At 36.5% G+C, this 16,095-nt stretch overlaps 1 pseudogene; it reads right to left on the bottom strand.

The window, feature by feature from the left end:
- The window catches only part of LOC114053971, a 47,233-nt pseudogene extending 31,507 nt beyond the window's left edge, over positions 1 to 15,726 (bottom strand).
- Between the last annotated feature and the right edge of the window lie 369 nt (positions 15,727 to 16,095).

Raw genomic sequence — 16,095 nt, 5'->3', positions numbered from 1 at the left:
CACCTTCACAAAATTTGACCATGTATTAAGGTATAAAAACTTCACAAACAAATGCAGAAAATCAGAAATATTAAGTGCATCATTTTCATACCATAATGGTATAAAAATTACATTCAATAAAGAACTTTGAAAGCACAGCATAGAACATAAATTCCTTAAGGGTAGGTACATTTTAATTTGATAAAGATAGATCTAAACAAATGGAAAATCATTAACTGCTCATTGGTAGGCTGAGCCAATATAATAAAAATGACAATTCTACTTAAATTAATTTACTTATTCAAAGCCATACCATCCAAATTATTAAATAATTATTTTATAGATCTAGAAAAAATTAATAACAAAATTCATCTGGAAGAATAAATAATCAAGAATACAAAGGGAATCAATGAAAAATATGAAGGAAGGCAGCCTAGCACTATCAGATTTCAAAGTGTACAACAAAGCAGTAATCATCAAAACAATCTGATACTGGCTAAGAAATAGAGTGGTTGATCAGAAGGATGCATTAGGTACACAATATACTAAAGTAAATGACTATATTTATTTGATGTTTGATAAATTAAAAAAAAAAAGATCCAAGCTTCTGGGGCCAGAATTCACTATTGGGAAAAAAAAATGCTAAGAAATCTGGAAAGCAGTCTAACAGAATCAGGCATAAACCAACATCTCACTCCACATACCAAGATAAGTTAAAAATTGGCATGATTTAGACAAAAAGAGTGATTTCATAAGCAAAATAGAGAAGAATGGAGAAACTTGACCATCATATCTATAAATAAGAGAAATAAGGGAAGAGTTTATGACCAAACAAGAGATAGAGAGGATCATGGGAGGTAAAATGGATAATTTTGATTGCATTAAGTTAACAAATTTTAGCACAAACAAAAACTATGCAGCCAAAATTAGAAAAAAAATCGGGAAATTTGTAAACAAAAAAAAAACAGTAAGCTTCTCAGATAAAGGTTTTATTCCTCAAATATATAGGGAACTGAGATTAACTTATAAAAAAACAAGATCCATTCCCTAATTGATAAATGGTCAAATGATATTAACATTGCCACACGGTGTATACACATTACATTATTTATGGCTAATATTTACATCCTACATTACATAATTATATTATATAAAATATTTACACTCTATATATGTTATACTAAACATCATGTTAAGATGCTATCTCTACATGAAAGGCAACACAGTATGGGGGAAAGTTCCATAATTGGTTTCTAATTCTGTCTCTACCATTGGCTAGTTGGATATGTAACACTGAACAAATCTATGAAACACTTTGAGATTGAATTTGCTCATCTTTCTACGCAGCTGCCAAAGGTTCTTCCTGAACCTTCACTCTTTCAATGATTTTCAATTTTTCCTTGATAAATGTCTACTTCCTAGCCACCTAAAAATACATCTAGATCTCTCCCTCACTTGATCCATTAACTCCTACATCTCACCTGTATCTCTCTTTGTTTTTGTCATTAAATTCTTAGAAGTTCTGTCTCCACTTCCTTTCTTCTCACTCTTCTCAACTCTCTGCAGTCTAGTGTTTTACCTCATCATTCAATTAAAACTACTCCATCCAAAGTTAATTGTCAAATTAATCTTAATTGCCAAATCTAATAGCTTTTTTCTCAATTCTCATGCTTTTTGACTTCTTCAAAGACTTTAATTGAACATCTTTTTCTTATTACTCTATTCTCTCTGAGATTTTATGGCACTGCTCTCTCTTGGTGCTCCACCTGACTGACTTCTCCTTCTTAGTCTCCTCTGCTGGACTATCACAGGAATAATGACCAACAATTGGGATTGTTTCCCAGGGTTCTTACCTTCGCCCTCTCTTTTCTCTCTCTGTACTACCTAGCTTGGTGATCTCATCAGCTCATAGGGGTTCAGTAATCATCTCTAAACAGATGATTCCCAGATCTATTTATTCAGCTTCCTATTACCTCAGGATCAAATATAAAATTCTCTATTTGACTGTTAAACATTCTTAACAACCTGTCCCTTCCTATCTTTACAATCTTCTTATTCTTTATTCCCCTCCAGATCCTTGACGATCCAGTGACAATGGTCTTCTTGCTATTCCTTGAAAGTAACCTTCCATCTCCTAACTCATACTTTTTCACTGGCTATGCTCCATGCATAGAATGCCCACCCTCTTTATCTCAGCCTCTTGGCTTCCTTGGCTGTCTTCAAGACTCAGCTCAAATCTTACCTTCTATAATTGGCCTTTCCTCCTTGCTAATGCCTTCTCTCTGAGAGTAGCTTCCATTTACATCGTGTATACCTTGTATGTAAATAGTTGTTTGCATGTTGTCTCTTCCTTTAAAATGTGAACTCTATGAGGACAGGTGCCATGCTTTTAAAATTTTTCTTTGTATTACTAGTGTTTGGTAAAAAATAAGTACTTAATAAAGCTTGTTTAAACCAATAATAACTGAAAAGAGACACCACCTCCTACCTCTAGTCCTAAACTCTTTTATACAAAAAGGAAAACAAGCAAGGAAATCATACCTGGAAAAATGTTGTCCTTTGTTATTGTGATATAGTCATCTCAATCTGTACGGGAATGCTCATGCACGAATCCCAGGATATGGAGGAGCTCATGTTGAACTATCCCTATCTTGTCACAGAATTCTCCTATGGAAATGTCTTGTTGGCCAAAATTTATATTTCCCACTTTGGATTCGCACCTAAAAATAAGGCATAAAGTGGTAAGATGACTGATATAGTAGCCCAGGTTTTCTCTCCAGGTCTCTAAGCTTCATTTAAATCATTACTTTCAAATTACTCCTCACCCCAACTTATGCCAGACAGAAAGGCTAACCAATAACAGAACTGATTGATCCCAGCTTCACCTCCTCTCTCTGTTCCTGCTCATGCACTACTGAAGGTACTGACAAACAGTGAAGTGGGAAAAGAAAGGTGGGACAAAAAAAAAAACAGAAGCACACAGAACCTCAATAATCCACAAACAATTATTAACAGCAGAATAATTGAGAGCTGAAGAAGAAAGAAGAGGAAATTCAATTAGCAAAGCAAAGACATTCTGAATGGAATTGCTCATGCCAGAATACCAAGGCATAGAATTTATATTCAACTGTTGTGATTCTGCCACAGTTGGCGCCTATGGATAATGTCTATTTGTAAACACGTCTAGTACCTATTGAAGAATAGCACCTAAAAACAAGGCACAGAGTGGTTAGATAACTGACACTGGCATTGTGTATTGACAGATATTAAATCCAAAGGCTACAGCACTTCTGGAGACAATGCTAAAAGGCATGATTATTTAGCAAGGTTAAGCAATAATAATTAGCCCACAAATAGGAGTTCAAAGATACATTAGCAATATGACCAAAGATGCGCCAGAGAAAACTATAGCCAGTAAGGCTCTCTGCATGAAGGGACAAAGAGCAGAGAACTACCATGAGAAAGCCCGAGAGAGATTGGAATTCCATAGTATAGACCTTGGAAGTAAATGGCAGTGATAAGTGTGGGACTTTTAGCATTCAGACTGGGTCAAGCCAAGTGACCAGATTCCCAAGTTCCTAGCACTCTGTCTAAAGATGCCAAAGAAAGTCAAGAAGATTCAGGGTTCTAAACTTAAAAGATAAAGGACGACCTAAAACCTACTGTCAGTAGTATGTATATTAGTAAAGACACTGGAAGTAGAGGTCAGGACAGGAGCCCAAGTGAAACAGATTGAAATCAAGCGGGGTAGACCATCCCAACCAAAAACAGAGCTGGAGGTAGGGTATGCCCTGGCACAAAGCTCAATTCAAGAACTAAGTCTAGAGAAATTAGAAAATATGAGAAGACATGGACTACTAAAAAAAAGTATTATAGATCCATAGATACCCTCAAATCTGCACTACATGTTCCATAACAACTGCAAGCAGAGGTTCAAAGGGAAAAAAATGCATTTTCCACAATGACCACATGAATATCTAGAAAAAAATGAAGCAAGAGACAAAAAATAAGGTGAAATCTCTAGAGGAACCAATTAGAAGAATAATAAATACCTTAAAAGAGAAAGTGATAAACTATTCACATATAAAAGATTTCCTAAAAATTAGGAAAAACCAAAACAGAAATCAGTGGCAAGAAATAATACAGCAAAATCAAAAGATTATTAAAAATACAAAGAAAATTTAAATTTCTTAAATTTAAAAAAAAACTGATCTGGAAAAAAGCTCAAGGAGAGAGAATTTTAAAATCACTGGATTCCCAGAAAAAAGAAAGCCTAGACACTATATTTCAAGAAATCATAAATGAAAACTGCCCAAATCATTTACTGACAGAGAGATGTCAGACTCAAGGTGCATAGGAGACAGATTTTGTGACATAGATATGGCTTGGATTTGTTTTGATGAACTATACTTATTTTTGCAAAGATTAGCGTTTTTTTATTTTGTTTTTAATTCATAAGGGGAGGAGGGCAAAAGGGGAATTAGCAATGATGATTCCAAAAAAGGAAAAAAGAGAAGGGCCATGGAAAGATTTCTTAAAAGTGCACAGAGAAGAACAGGATATGCAGTAGGAAGCACAAACAGGAAAGTTTTGAATGAAGGTATTGAATTTAATATATACTTTTTAGAGAAGCAAGAATTATAAAACATAAATTAATATTTTCATGTGAAATCTTCTTTTGTGTTCTACTTTGTATACTGAAATGCTCAATTTGGTTTTGTTAAGTTCAGAATATAAGGCTACAAATAGGAAATGAAGAATATTTCTTCGAGTTCCTAGCTCAGGGTCTTGTATATTATAGGCAATCAATAGCTATTTGTAAAATTAGTGAATTAAAGCAAACAAGGGTCGAGCTGTCTAGATTTTAGGAAAACATTTAATAAAATACTGTCTTGTGGCAAATATAGATGTGAGCTGTCATAATACCGTTAAACTCAGAGCAAGCTTAAAGGTCAGATGCAAAGAACAGTCATTGATAGTTCAATGTCAACTTGGCAGGAAGTCTCAGTGGAGTCTCCTGAGGATTGTTCCTGTGTCATTTGATATTTTTATCAATACCTTACATAAAGGTAAAGATGGTATGATCATCAAATTTGCTGATGACAAAAAAAAGGGAGATAGATAACCCACTTGATGATAGTCAGGATGCAAAAGAATCTTTCCAGACCAGAGTATTGGAGTAAATCTAATAAGATTAAATTTAATAAGGATAAATGTGAAGTTTTGTACTTGGGTTAAAAAGAAGTCAACTTCAAAAGTAAAGAGTTGGCAGATGGACAAGGTTAGATAGAAGTCTGTCTAAAAAATATTGAGGATCTGAGTAGACTAAACATTAATATGATCTAGTAGCATGATATGGCAAACAACAGAGTACATGACATCTTGGACTGCATTCAGAGAGCATAGCTTCTGGAGAGTCCAGCCAACCAGAATGGTTACATACACTGAGTGTATTTCATATCAAGAAATAGGAAGGTTTAGCCTGGAGAAGAAAAGGTTCAGGGGAGTATGAGAACTGTGTTCAAGTATTTGAAGGGGTGTCATGTAGAAAAATCCCAGAACATATAGCTGGAAGTAATGAGGGGAAGATGCAAAGAAACAAATTTAAGTTTGATGTCAGGAAAAACTTCCTAAGAGTTAGAGCTGTTCAAAAGTTCAATGAGCTACCTAATCTCCTGAGATGGTGGGTTGTCCCTCATTGAAGGTCTTCAAGAAGAGGCTGAATGAGTATTTGTCAAGTGTGTGACAACAGGGATTCCTTTTAGCTGTGGGTTGGACTAGATGGCTGTCCCTTTCAACTCTCAAATCCTATAGTTCTGTGAAGCATTTTTTACTACATGTCATGCCCATAGTTCCTGCCTAGCAAAAGGGATACAGAGTGTCAGGTGAAGCAGACCCTGTCCGAAAGATTGTATTCTAAGAAAGATCACATACAAATATAAGTAATATGTAAAAAGTAATGGGAGGAGGGCAGCACTAGCAACTGAGGGGATCAAAAAGTATTTCAAAAAGAAAGTGGTAACTGAGCTGACCTTTGAAGCAAATTACTGATTCTGTGAGGTAGATGTAAAGAGAGAAGACATTCCAAGAATTGAGGAGAGTCTGTGCAAAGACAAGGAGACAGAACATAGAATTCTGCACAGGAAGAAGAGCAATCAGACCAGTTTGGCTGGAATGTCACATATCTGAATTGGAATAATATTGTAATAAGCATGGAAAAATAGATAAGAATGTAGAAAGGTAGAATATTGTGTGTGCATGTGTGTGTGTGTATGTATGTGTGTGTGTGTGTGTCAGATGTGGCAATCGGATGGATGTTTTTGTTGGTTTTATTTTTCACAAGGGAAGATTCAATAAGTTGAGGCAATGAAATAATTGGAAAAGAAAATGGATCAATAAATTGTATTTTAGAAAGAAAAAGAGGAAGGGAAAGAAGGGAAAGAAAGATGAAGAGGAGAAAGGACAAAAGAGAAGAAAGGAAGGAAAGAAAGAAGGAATGAAGGGATGGAGAGAGAGAAAATTAAGGTAGAGCCACATGATAATGGATTTTAAATGTCAAACAGAGGAATTTATGTTTATTCTAGAAGTAATAAGGAGCACCTCTTAATAGAACCGAGTGGTGCCATGTGGGAATAAAACTGAAAAAAGTCATGAGGACTTATAAGAAATATCAGGATAGTTGAGTTCAAATAATCTGATTCTTTTAAAAAATGCCACACAAGATAGGGAGCTTGGATGCAGAACAATCAAGAGATGAAGTTCCCTGGTTAAAGTGGAGAGAACAGAGGCTAACAAATGACAGAGAGAAAATAAACCTGTTGATTTTCTACTTTGTTTCCACTTTCTCTCTCAGGGAGTTTAATCTTCTGAATGAAAAAAATAGGACAAAAATAGGTAAAAAGAAGTTAAATATCAAGATAAGCAAGAATGCTATGGGAGATCCCTCGGAGTACTGAAAGACTTTGCAGATGTGAGTGCTCAACAGCTGGGAGTTGACTTTGAGAAACTGGTAAACCTGAAAAGTTGACACTAGGCTAGAGACAAACAATGTCTTCCCCTTTTCAAAGAGATAGGGAACAGATGATTAAAACTATAGACCATGGGGCAGCTAGGTGGCACAGGGGATAGAGCACCAGCCCTGAAGTCAGGGGCTCAAATCCAGCCTCAGACCAAACACTTGACACTTACTAGCTGTGTGACCCTGGGCAAGTCATAGACTAATGACCTGAACATCAAGATCAACAATGTTTGCAGTTCTAGAATGAATTATTCAATGTGTGGTCTGTGAAAACTTAGAAAACCATGATGAAGATGTGCCAACATGGGCTTATTACAAACAAGAGACTCATTTTCTTTTTGACCAGACTACACTCTATTTTCCATCTGCATCTCTGGATGGTTTGAACTCGAAGGCCCATTATGCCCCTGTGCAGGATGCCCCCTGGTGGCCTACCCCAAAACCCTTTTTCCAGCTTTTCTTTGTGTGTTGTCTTCTCCCATTAGATGGTCAGTTCCTGGAGTACAGGGACTAGATTTCTTATTTGTATCCCCAGGACTTAGTACAGTGCCTGGCACATAGTAGGTGCTTAATAGATATTTATTGAATTCAATGTTTATTGACCGGTAGTTCATGAAATGGCACAAACTCAGTATCCTGAATTCTAGCAATTTTGACATTTTTTGTAATTTTGTAATTACGTAATTTTGACATACATTTGACAATTTTAGCATTTGACAAAGCCTCTCAAAGTATGTTTGTGGGATAGGGATAGGGACTGTAATGGTGATTTCATTTATCTAGGGAACTCCCAAGTGAGGAAACTCTCTCTACCCATGCAGGCAGAAATAAAGGACGCGAAACAATCCATAAGAATCCACAGGTACAAACTGACTTACAAAACCACATATTAACATCTATGTTTTATTGTATTTTGATTTATTTCGTTATATGTTGCCCTATTACGTTTCAATCTGGTTCAGGCTGCACTGGGGATGTTTGAAAGACATGGTATTTGAAAACTCTGGCCTAGATCACTCAGAAGTTAAGTGACTTATCCAGGATCTCATGACCGGATACAGGAATTGAACTCAGGTCTTCCTGGCCTCAAAGTCAGTTCTGTGGCCACTATATCACACTGACTCTTGTGGACAAAATATGGAAAGATTCCATTCAATTCAACAAGCAATTATTAAATAGAATTGAGGCATGTGGCTGATTACAGTCATGGGGTTTGAAACTGGTTGTATAACAATACCTGAGAGTATTGGTTAATGGAATGATGTCAGGCTTCATGAAAGGATGGATTCTATCATTGTCATCTTTGTATCCTTGCCATGTCTAATATAGTACTTTGCACATACTGGGTGTTTAATAAATGTACAATGATTACAATAAACATCAATGGCAGCCAAAGACATAGGTTGAAGAAAGGGGAGGGAAAATCCTCCTCTTCCTCTCTTTGTAGACAATTTGGGTATTTGGAGTTATAGGTATTGGGGATAAGTATATAATAATCCTCAGATCTAGTTTTTATTTTCATATTTGTTTGTTTTTTAAAGAAGACTCAGGCTATCACCTCCTTCCCTGTCTCCCTGAACCACTTTTCATGCACAAGTCAAATGTCTGAACTACATAAAGATCAGGACCTGAGGTTAATTGATTTGATTTCCAACATGCTCTCTGTTTTCAGGAAATTCTTAGAATGTCAGATCTTTCTCTTACCCAACTCCTTTGTAAAAATAAATATAGTTGTCCTCCCCTTCCTACTGTTTAAAGTCGATGCAGGTTTTCAAACGGTACCTCTCAAATGCTCTCACAATAACTCCTTTAGCATTAATGTCTGAAGAAAAAGAAAAGACAAAAACAGTGTCTGTTAACCACCAATAGGATCCTAGATAAAGAGCTGGACTTTCCCCACCTGTGCTAAAATCTGTCTCTCAAAGGCCACCAATGGCCACATCCAAAGGTCCTTTTTCATGTTTTATCTTTCTTGGACTCTCTGAAGCTTTTAATATTATCAGTGGCTCCCCTGTTCTTCAGACTTTCTCTTCCCTTGGCTTCAAAGATGCCACATCCTCTTATTTCTCCTCCTACCTCTCTAACCTCTCCTTCTCTGTCTCTTTCCCTTGTTCCCTACTCTCATCTTAATCCTTTAACATGAGTCTTCCTTAAAAATCTATCCTTGGTCCTCTTCTCTTCTCCTTTGGCAGACTCATTCAATTTCAGGGTTTCAACTTCTGCTTCTGTTCACACAAGTCCTAAACATCCTTATCACCATGAGAACTAGTATTTATATCATTCTTTGTACATACCAGGCACTGTACTAAGCATTTTCCCCATCATCTCATTTGATTCCAAATTTGCAACTGAAGAAACTGAGGCAAACAGGTCAAATGACTTGCTAAGATCATGTAGCGCATGTCTGAGGCCAGCTTTGGACTCATGTCTTCCTTATTCCAGACCCACTTCTCTATCCACTGAGACACCCAACTGTCTTAAACATGTCTTTAGCCCAAACCCCTCTTCTTAGCTATAGACTCATTATTTCTGTCTACAGGACCTCTCTACTTGAATGTTTCACCTGTACTTCATACTCAACATGTCCAAAAATTGAACTTTTCATCTTCCATCTAAACCAGTTCCTCTTTCTCATATCGGTTTTTCTGTCAGAGGCACTATCTTTCACTGTTTTACCCATTTTGTAACTTGGAGATTATGACTGACTCTTCCTATTCCTCCACCTCTCAACTCTAATCACTCTGAAAACCAATGGTCAATAGTGTCCAGAGAGCTGGTCTCAGAGTTAGGAACACCTGAGTTCAAGTCTTGTACTGGCTGAGACCCTGAGGAAATCATGTAGCCCTTCAGTAGCCTCATCAACACTCTAAGACAATAAATTGCCAACCTACATTGACAGAGAAGTTCTCTACACTAATGAAATCATAAATCCAATCCTTATTCCTATCAATTCTATGCTGTCAATTTCACTTCCAAAATGCATCTCATATTTTTCCTCTGCTCTTTGGCCGTTATTACCTCCCTAAAAAGGAAAAAACAAGCATTTATTAGGTGCCTGATATTTATTAGGTGCCAGGTACTATGCTAAGTGCTTGACAAATAATATTTCATTTGATCCTCACAACAACTCTGAATTAGGGCTATTATTATCCGATTTTACAGTTGAGGAAACTGAAGCAGGCAGTGGTTAAATTTGTGTATATGTTTGAGGTCACATTTGAATTCAGGTCTTTCTAACTCCAGGCCCAGCACTCTGTCACCTGGCTTCCCTGTGAAGACTGATTTACCTGCACCATGACAATAGCCTTCTAAAAGTTCTTTTACTTTCCACTCTCTGCTCTCTCTAATCCATCTTTCCTTCAAATCACTATTTCTCATCTCTCAGTTTCCTTACAGGCCTTGCTCCATCACTCCTTTGCTGTCATTTCCCTGCTTTGAGCTGGTGGATTATGAGCTCCTCAAGTAGATTATAAACACCTTGAAGTCCAGTACATTTAGACCAAGGTGTAGCAGGACCTTGATTCAAATTGGATTCAGCTGTGTGACTCTGGGCACCTCATTTAACCTCTCTGGGCATAAGGTTCCTCATCTACAAAATGGGAATAACATTTCCACTATTTACCTTAAATGGTTGTTGTATAGACCAAATAAAATAATGTGTAAATGACTTCTAAACTACAAAAAGCTATACAAAGGTGAGTTATTATTTCAATAGCCTGCTGGTTGGGCTCCCTGCCTCATCTCTCCTTTCTCCGATCTATTCTCCATTTGATTGCCCAAGTGACTCTTTTTTCTAAATCCCAAATCTGACCAGGTCATCTCCCTACGCGTTAAACTCCATTGGTCACCTTCACCTACCTTTGAAGTCTTCTTACACTTTATTCCCCAATGCAGTCTCTAAGATCCAGCAACATCGGCCATCTTCTTGTTCCTCATCATTGACCCTCATTCCCTTTTCTCGCTCTCTCATAGTCTTCCCCCCCCCCAAACGGTGCCTAAAGGGCTCTCTGTTCATCTCCAATTCTTGGCCGCTCTGCATCCCTTAAAAACTCAGTTTTCAAATCTCACCTTTGCAACAAGCCTTTTCCCCCTTAGCCCAGCCATGGCTGCTGCCTTCCCTCTGAGATTATCTTTCATTTACACTGCATATATCTTGTATGTAAATGTATTTTGCCTATTCTGCCCCCCACACACACACACTCCTTAAGTCTTGGGCCCTCTCTCTATTGATGATTTCAAATTTATCCTATATAGAGCTTGATTGTACATAGCTTTATACGTTGTCTCCCCCACTAGATTGTTTAGTTCCTGGAGAACAAGGATTGTCATTTCTCTGTATCCCTAGGGCTTAGCACAGTGCCTGGCACATAGTAGGTCCTTAATAAATGTTTATTGACTGACTAGCCCTTAGGTAGTACTTATTGACTACTTATTGATTATACAATGCTTATTGACTAGTACTAAATTCTTCTTCCCAATTGCATCCTTGTACAAAATAGATGCTAGAGAAACATCACTTTCTCAATTAAAAATACTTAATGTTGAATTGTGACTGATGGTAACAACCCATTCATTATGGCCCTAGAGAACAGATAACAAAAAGCAATGAAGCAGCAGATATAGAATTCTGTATATACTGTTAGGCAGGGTCTCTGTATTGATTGATTTTATTTATCAGGTTTTCCTAGGGGAGTAGGAGCTCACTGTGGGTCATAAAGGAGGAAATTTCACAAATAACAATGATATAAAGAGAAAAGTCATCAATAAATTTTCTAAAAGAGTTTAATTAGCCCAATGCCATGCCTTGAGTCATAAAAGAATAAATCATTTTTTAAAAATTTCTCATCTGGTCTACACAGGAATATAATTCAATTCATTAGGATTACATAGGGTTAAAGATGTTATAAGTACTGCTCTGTTTGAGTATTCTATATATTTTATAGACTCCTATTAAACTCAGTTTGCCTTAGTTTCCTTATATATAAAAATAGGCATAATAATAGAACCTTTCTCCCAGGTTTGTTATGGAAAAAAAAAAGACTATTTGTAAAGTGCTTGGCAAACCATAAAGCACTCTATCAATTCTAGCTATCATATTATTATTATGAAAATTAAGAATCAAGGTCACTGATCTGAATGACTAAAGACATGTTAAGAAAGGGAATAACTGAACGCTATTGCCTTCCAAAGTTAAATTCTCAACCCCAGCCTACAGAAAAGGCCCAGTCAAATGCCTTTTCGTGACATGGAAGTGGCCCTGAACTTTTGAAAGACAGAATAATGGAATGAACAACAAAACGAAATACTGGTATGTTCTAGAAAGCTAGAAAAAATTTTAATACAGTACTAGGGCACAAAATTGTCTATGGACAAGACTAACTGAACATAGAGGGACTCAAGCCCAGCAAGCCAGTAACTGGACATGGGCATCTCATAAATAAAGAAAAATACAAGACGGCTCTTTATCCTGAGCCAACCCGTTCCCCTTCTCCATTGGTGGTGATGTATGGGCAAAAAAGAAGGTAGAGAACGAAAATAATCACAACTTTTAGATGGTCTGCAAACAGTTTAACTGTTGGGGGCCTAAATAGATAACTTTGTCTGATGACCAGTGAGTTGATAGACTACTAAACTACCGGACTGCTAGAAGAAATTAATATCACTAAAAATAGAAGCTAAATGGAAGGACTGCTACAGGTTCTCCTTAAAGAGTCTAAAAGCTAACTAGAAAACAGTGAGCTCTTTGCTGAGCAGAAAGACTTGGCAACCAAGTGTAACATCATTTTGGAGTATAAATTCATTTACAAAACTTTATGGAGTCAAATAGCATAAAATTAAAAGCACATTGAAAATCAGTGGAAGGGAAAACAAGTCCAAATTGATATTTTTATCAATAACAGTGTAAAAGTATCATCAGTGGATTGATTAACCCTCAACATAAATTCTTCAGCAAAAGAAACAATTGATTGCTTGGCTTTTCACCTGTTAATTTCTCTAATTTCCACAATTAATGAAGTATATAAATATATTTATTCAAACACAAATATTTTTAAAAATACAGAATTCTGTCCTTTAAAAAGCTAGTATCTTGATTCAGTCTGGGGCAGCTATTAGCTACTTAGCAACAATTATTTACTAAGCACCTATTGTATGCAAAACACTTTTTAAGGCTGAAGGAGATAGAAAATTTGGATTATCCTTGGTCTCTGCCCTCTTGTAATTTGCAATCCTACAGAGGGTTGTGAGATATGAACTTACTTCAAAACTTTGAATACTTACAGGTTCTGTTATTTCATCCATGAGGTCATACTCTTCATAGACTTAGGCCATACCCTTTTATAGCCTAGTTAGTGGTCTTCTGTGACTTCTAAATTCATCACTTTGCAGGTAATCTGATAAAAAGCCTTTCTAAAATTAGCCAAGATGGTCTTTACATGACAAAGAATCTGTTCCTATTCTCAAGCAGGAAACCTTTCCACTTTGACAGGATCTACCATTGCTTGAGTAGCACTAGTATAACCCTTGAGAAACTAGGGTCACCTCTATACAAAAAAGAGGAATTAGAGGAAATCTTTACTGAAGGAGGAAATACAAAGGAATGGAGAAGCACATAAGAGAGGTACAAATGGCTTTGTGAGCATCCATCTCCCATCTATCTCATTGATCTGAAGTTGAAAGAGGCCTGAGTAATCTCGTACTCCAATCCTTCTATTTAACACCTGAGGAACTGAGGACCAGAAAGGTTAAGTGACTGGCCATGTAAATTGGCAGATAGATGGTGCAGTGGAAAGAATGATGGGCCTGGAGCCAGAAAGAGCTGAATTTAAATCTAGCCTCACACACTGACTAGTTAGATAACCCTGCGCAAGATATTTAATTTTGTCTGCCATATTTTCCTCACCTACAAAATGGAGATTATAATTTCAACTACCTCCAAAGGTTATTGTGAGGATCGAATGAAATAATATTTGTAAATCAGCTTCGAAACCATAAAGGGCAACTAACTACTATTATTATCATTACTGTCCATGACTGCATAAATAGTAAGTAGCAGCCAAGATTTGAACTCAAATCTTTGGACTCCATGTGGGTTCAGTGCTCCTTCCATTGCAACTTTCCTATTTCCCTAGCTCCAAAGGAAGATGGGAAAATTATGTTCAATTTTAGAAAGCTCCATCAATAACAATAAGCAGGTGGGGTTCCAACAGTCTCTTCTGGTGGTTGTTTTGGAAAACTAATAAATTTTTTTAAAATTTTAAATAGAAATATATTTGTATCCCGGCTTCTGGGTATTTATATCCAATGTAGCTGACCAGTTATCTCAATCTCCCACTTCACTGACTCTAGCTAAAGACCATGTACTTATAAGTCATAGGATTTAGAGATTTTAGGACTAGGAAGGACTTTAGCAATCATAGCTTCCTTTCATGAAATCCAACAATAGAGACAGATCTGTGTTTTTTATACATACCTCCATTTCTCTCCCCAGCTCCATTCTAAGGTTAAAAACAAAAATAAAAGTCTTTCTGTCTTCAACTAAAGGGGTTCTGAACTCAACAACTCCTGTAACCTACAGCCTGGAGTTTGAACAAGGCCATAGTCTAGGATAGAGACTGAAGAGGCAAGAACTATAGCCCAAATGATGTACCTACCCAGATCATCTGCGAGGATATAAGGGACACTGTGAGGCCATTTAGTTTCATCACCAATAAGGGAACTTCTATCTTTCTGAAAAGAAAAATAAACACAGGATATGCTTACCCCAAGGTTAGGCCACTACTTGAAGAAGGTTCAGTGTTCATCCCAAGGAGAGAAAAGGCAATTTAAAGAACTCCCAAGCACTAGAAGAAACAAATAATTTGTGCATGAAAGTAGTTTCTCAGCAATTCTGTAAGAGGTCAGGAGAAGAATAATGCATCTGTAGTACTGCTTTTTGGTAGGACAGTTTGGAAAAGAGGCATGCAAAACTTATATCTAGCAATGATTATGGGAGAAATCCAATCACTATTGGCAGAGAAACTAATGAATATTCTTGCACATAGTTTAGCTAAATAATTATCTGCAAGGAGAAAATATAGCAAAAGCTCATTAATCTGAGCTGTACTGTTTCGGAATTCATGATCATTCAGACATTATGTTGGGTTAAAGTCTACCACTATGAAAATGGAGTTTACTTTTAAAAAAAGAGTTAAAAGTGAGAGTTATATTTATAGTAGTTAAGTAAATAAACTGTTTTCAAGAATGCTTAAATCCTGATTTAGTTGTGCCTGTTTTGACTGAATAATGGACCGATTACTGATGACTATTATTTATGCCTGTTCATCAGATGGGTCTGGTAGTATCTCGATGACATAACAGTTTATTAGCTTAGATTAGATTATTATAGACCCTAGACTCTTTGAGCATAGGGATGTTTTCTTTTTTGTATCCCCAACTCCTCGTATGGTGCCTGGAATATACTAGGACTTAAATAAATAATTTTTGATTGACAGATTGTTTACTTGAAATTAATAAAATATGCCCTTTCAAAGCATTTTCATATTTAGACTTTATCCCTTTCTTTAATTCATCTGAATTGGTAAGGTTTTATCACATAATTGAAACTTGACATAAATATCAAACTTATATGTAATTACAATGACCAAGAACCTTAGTCCTAGAAAAGAATTGAAAAAATGTACCTCTCCCTCCCTTTCTTGTAGAGGTCGTGCAGTAAGGGTATGGAACATGGTGTAACACTGTCAGACTCAGTTGATACATTAGTTAGGTTTTCCAAATTGTTTTCTCCCCTCTCATTTTGGTTCTTTGTTATAAGACTAATTAGTCAATTGATAAACATTATTAAGTGCCCACTCTGTGTCAGGAACTATGTTAAATGTTGGGGATACAAAAAAATGGCAAAAGACAGTCCCTGCTCTCAACGAGCATACAGTCTAAATGGGAGACAACAAGGATACATCCATACATACATGTGTGTATGCACACATACATATATAGATACATATATGTATAAAACAAGCTATATACAAGACAAACAGGAAATAATTGAAAGAGGGAAACCACTGGAATTAAGATGGGTTTGGAAAACGCTTCCTATA

The sequence above is a fragment of the Vombatus ursinus genome, unplaced genomic scaffold (assembly GCF_900497805.2).
Source record: "Vombatus ursinus unplaced genomic scaffold, bare-nosed wombat genome assembly UNPS02014812.1, whole genome shotgun sequence".
Classification (NCBI taxonomy): Eukaryota; Metazoa; Chordata; class Mammalia; order Diprotodontia; family Vombatidae; genus Vombatus; species Vombatus ursinus.
The sequence above is the reverse complement of the archived record's forward strand: the minus strand, read 5'-3'. Positions and strand labels throughout refer to the sequence as shown.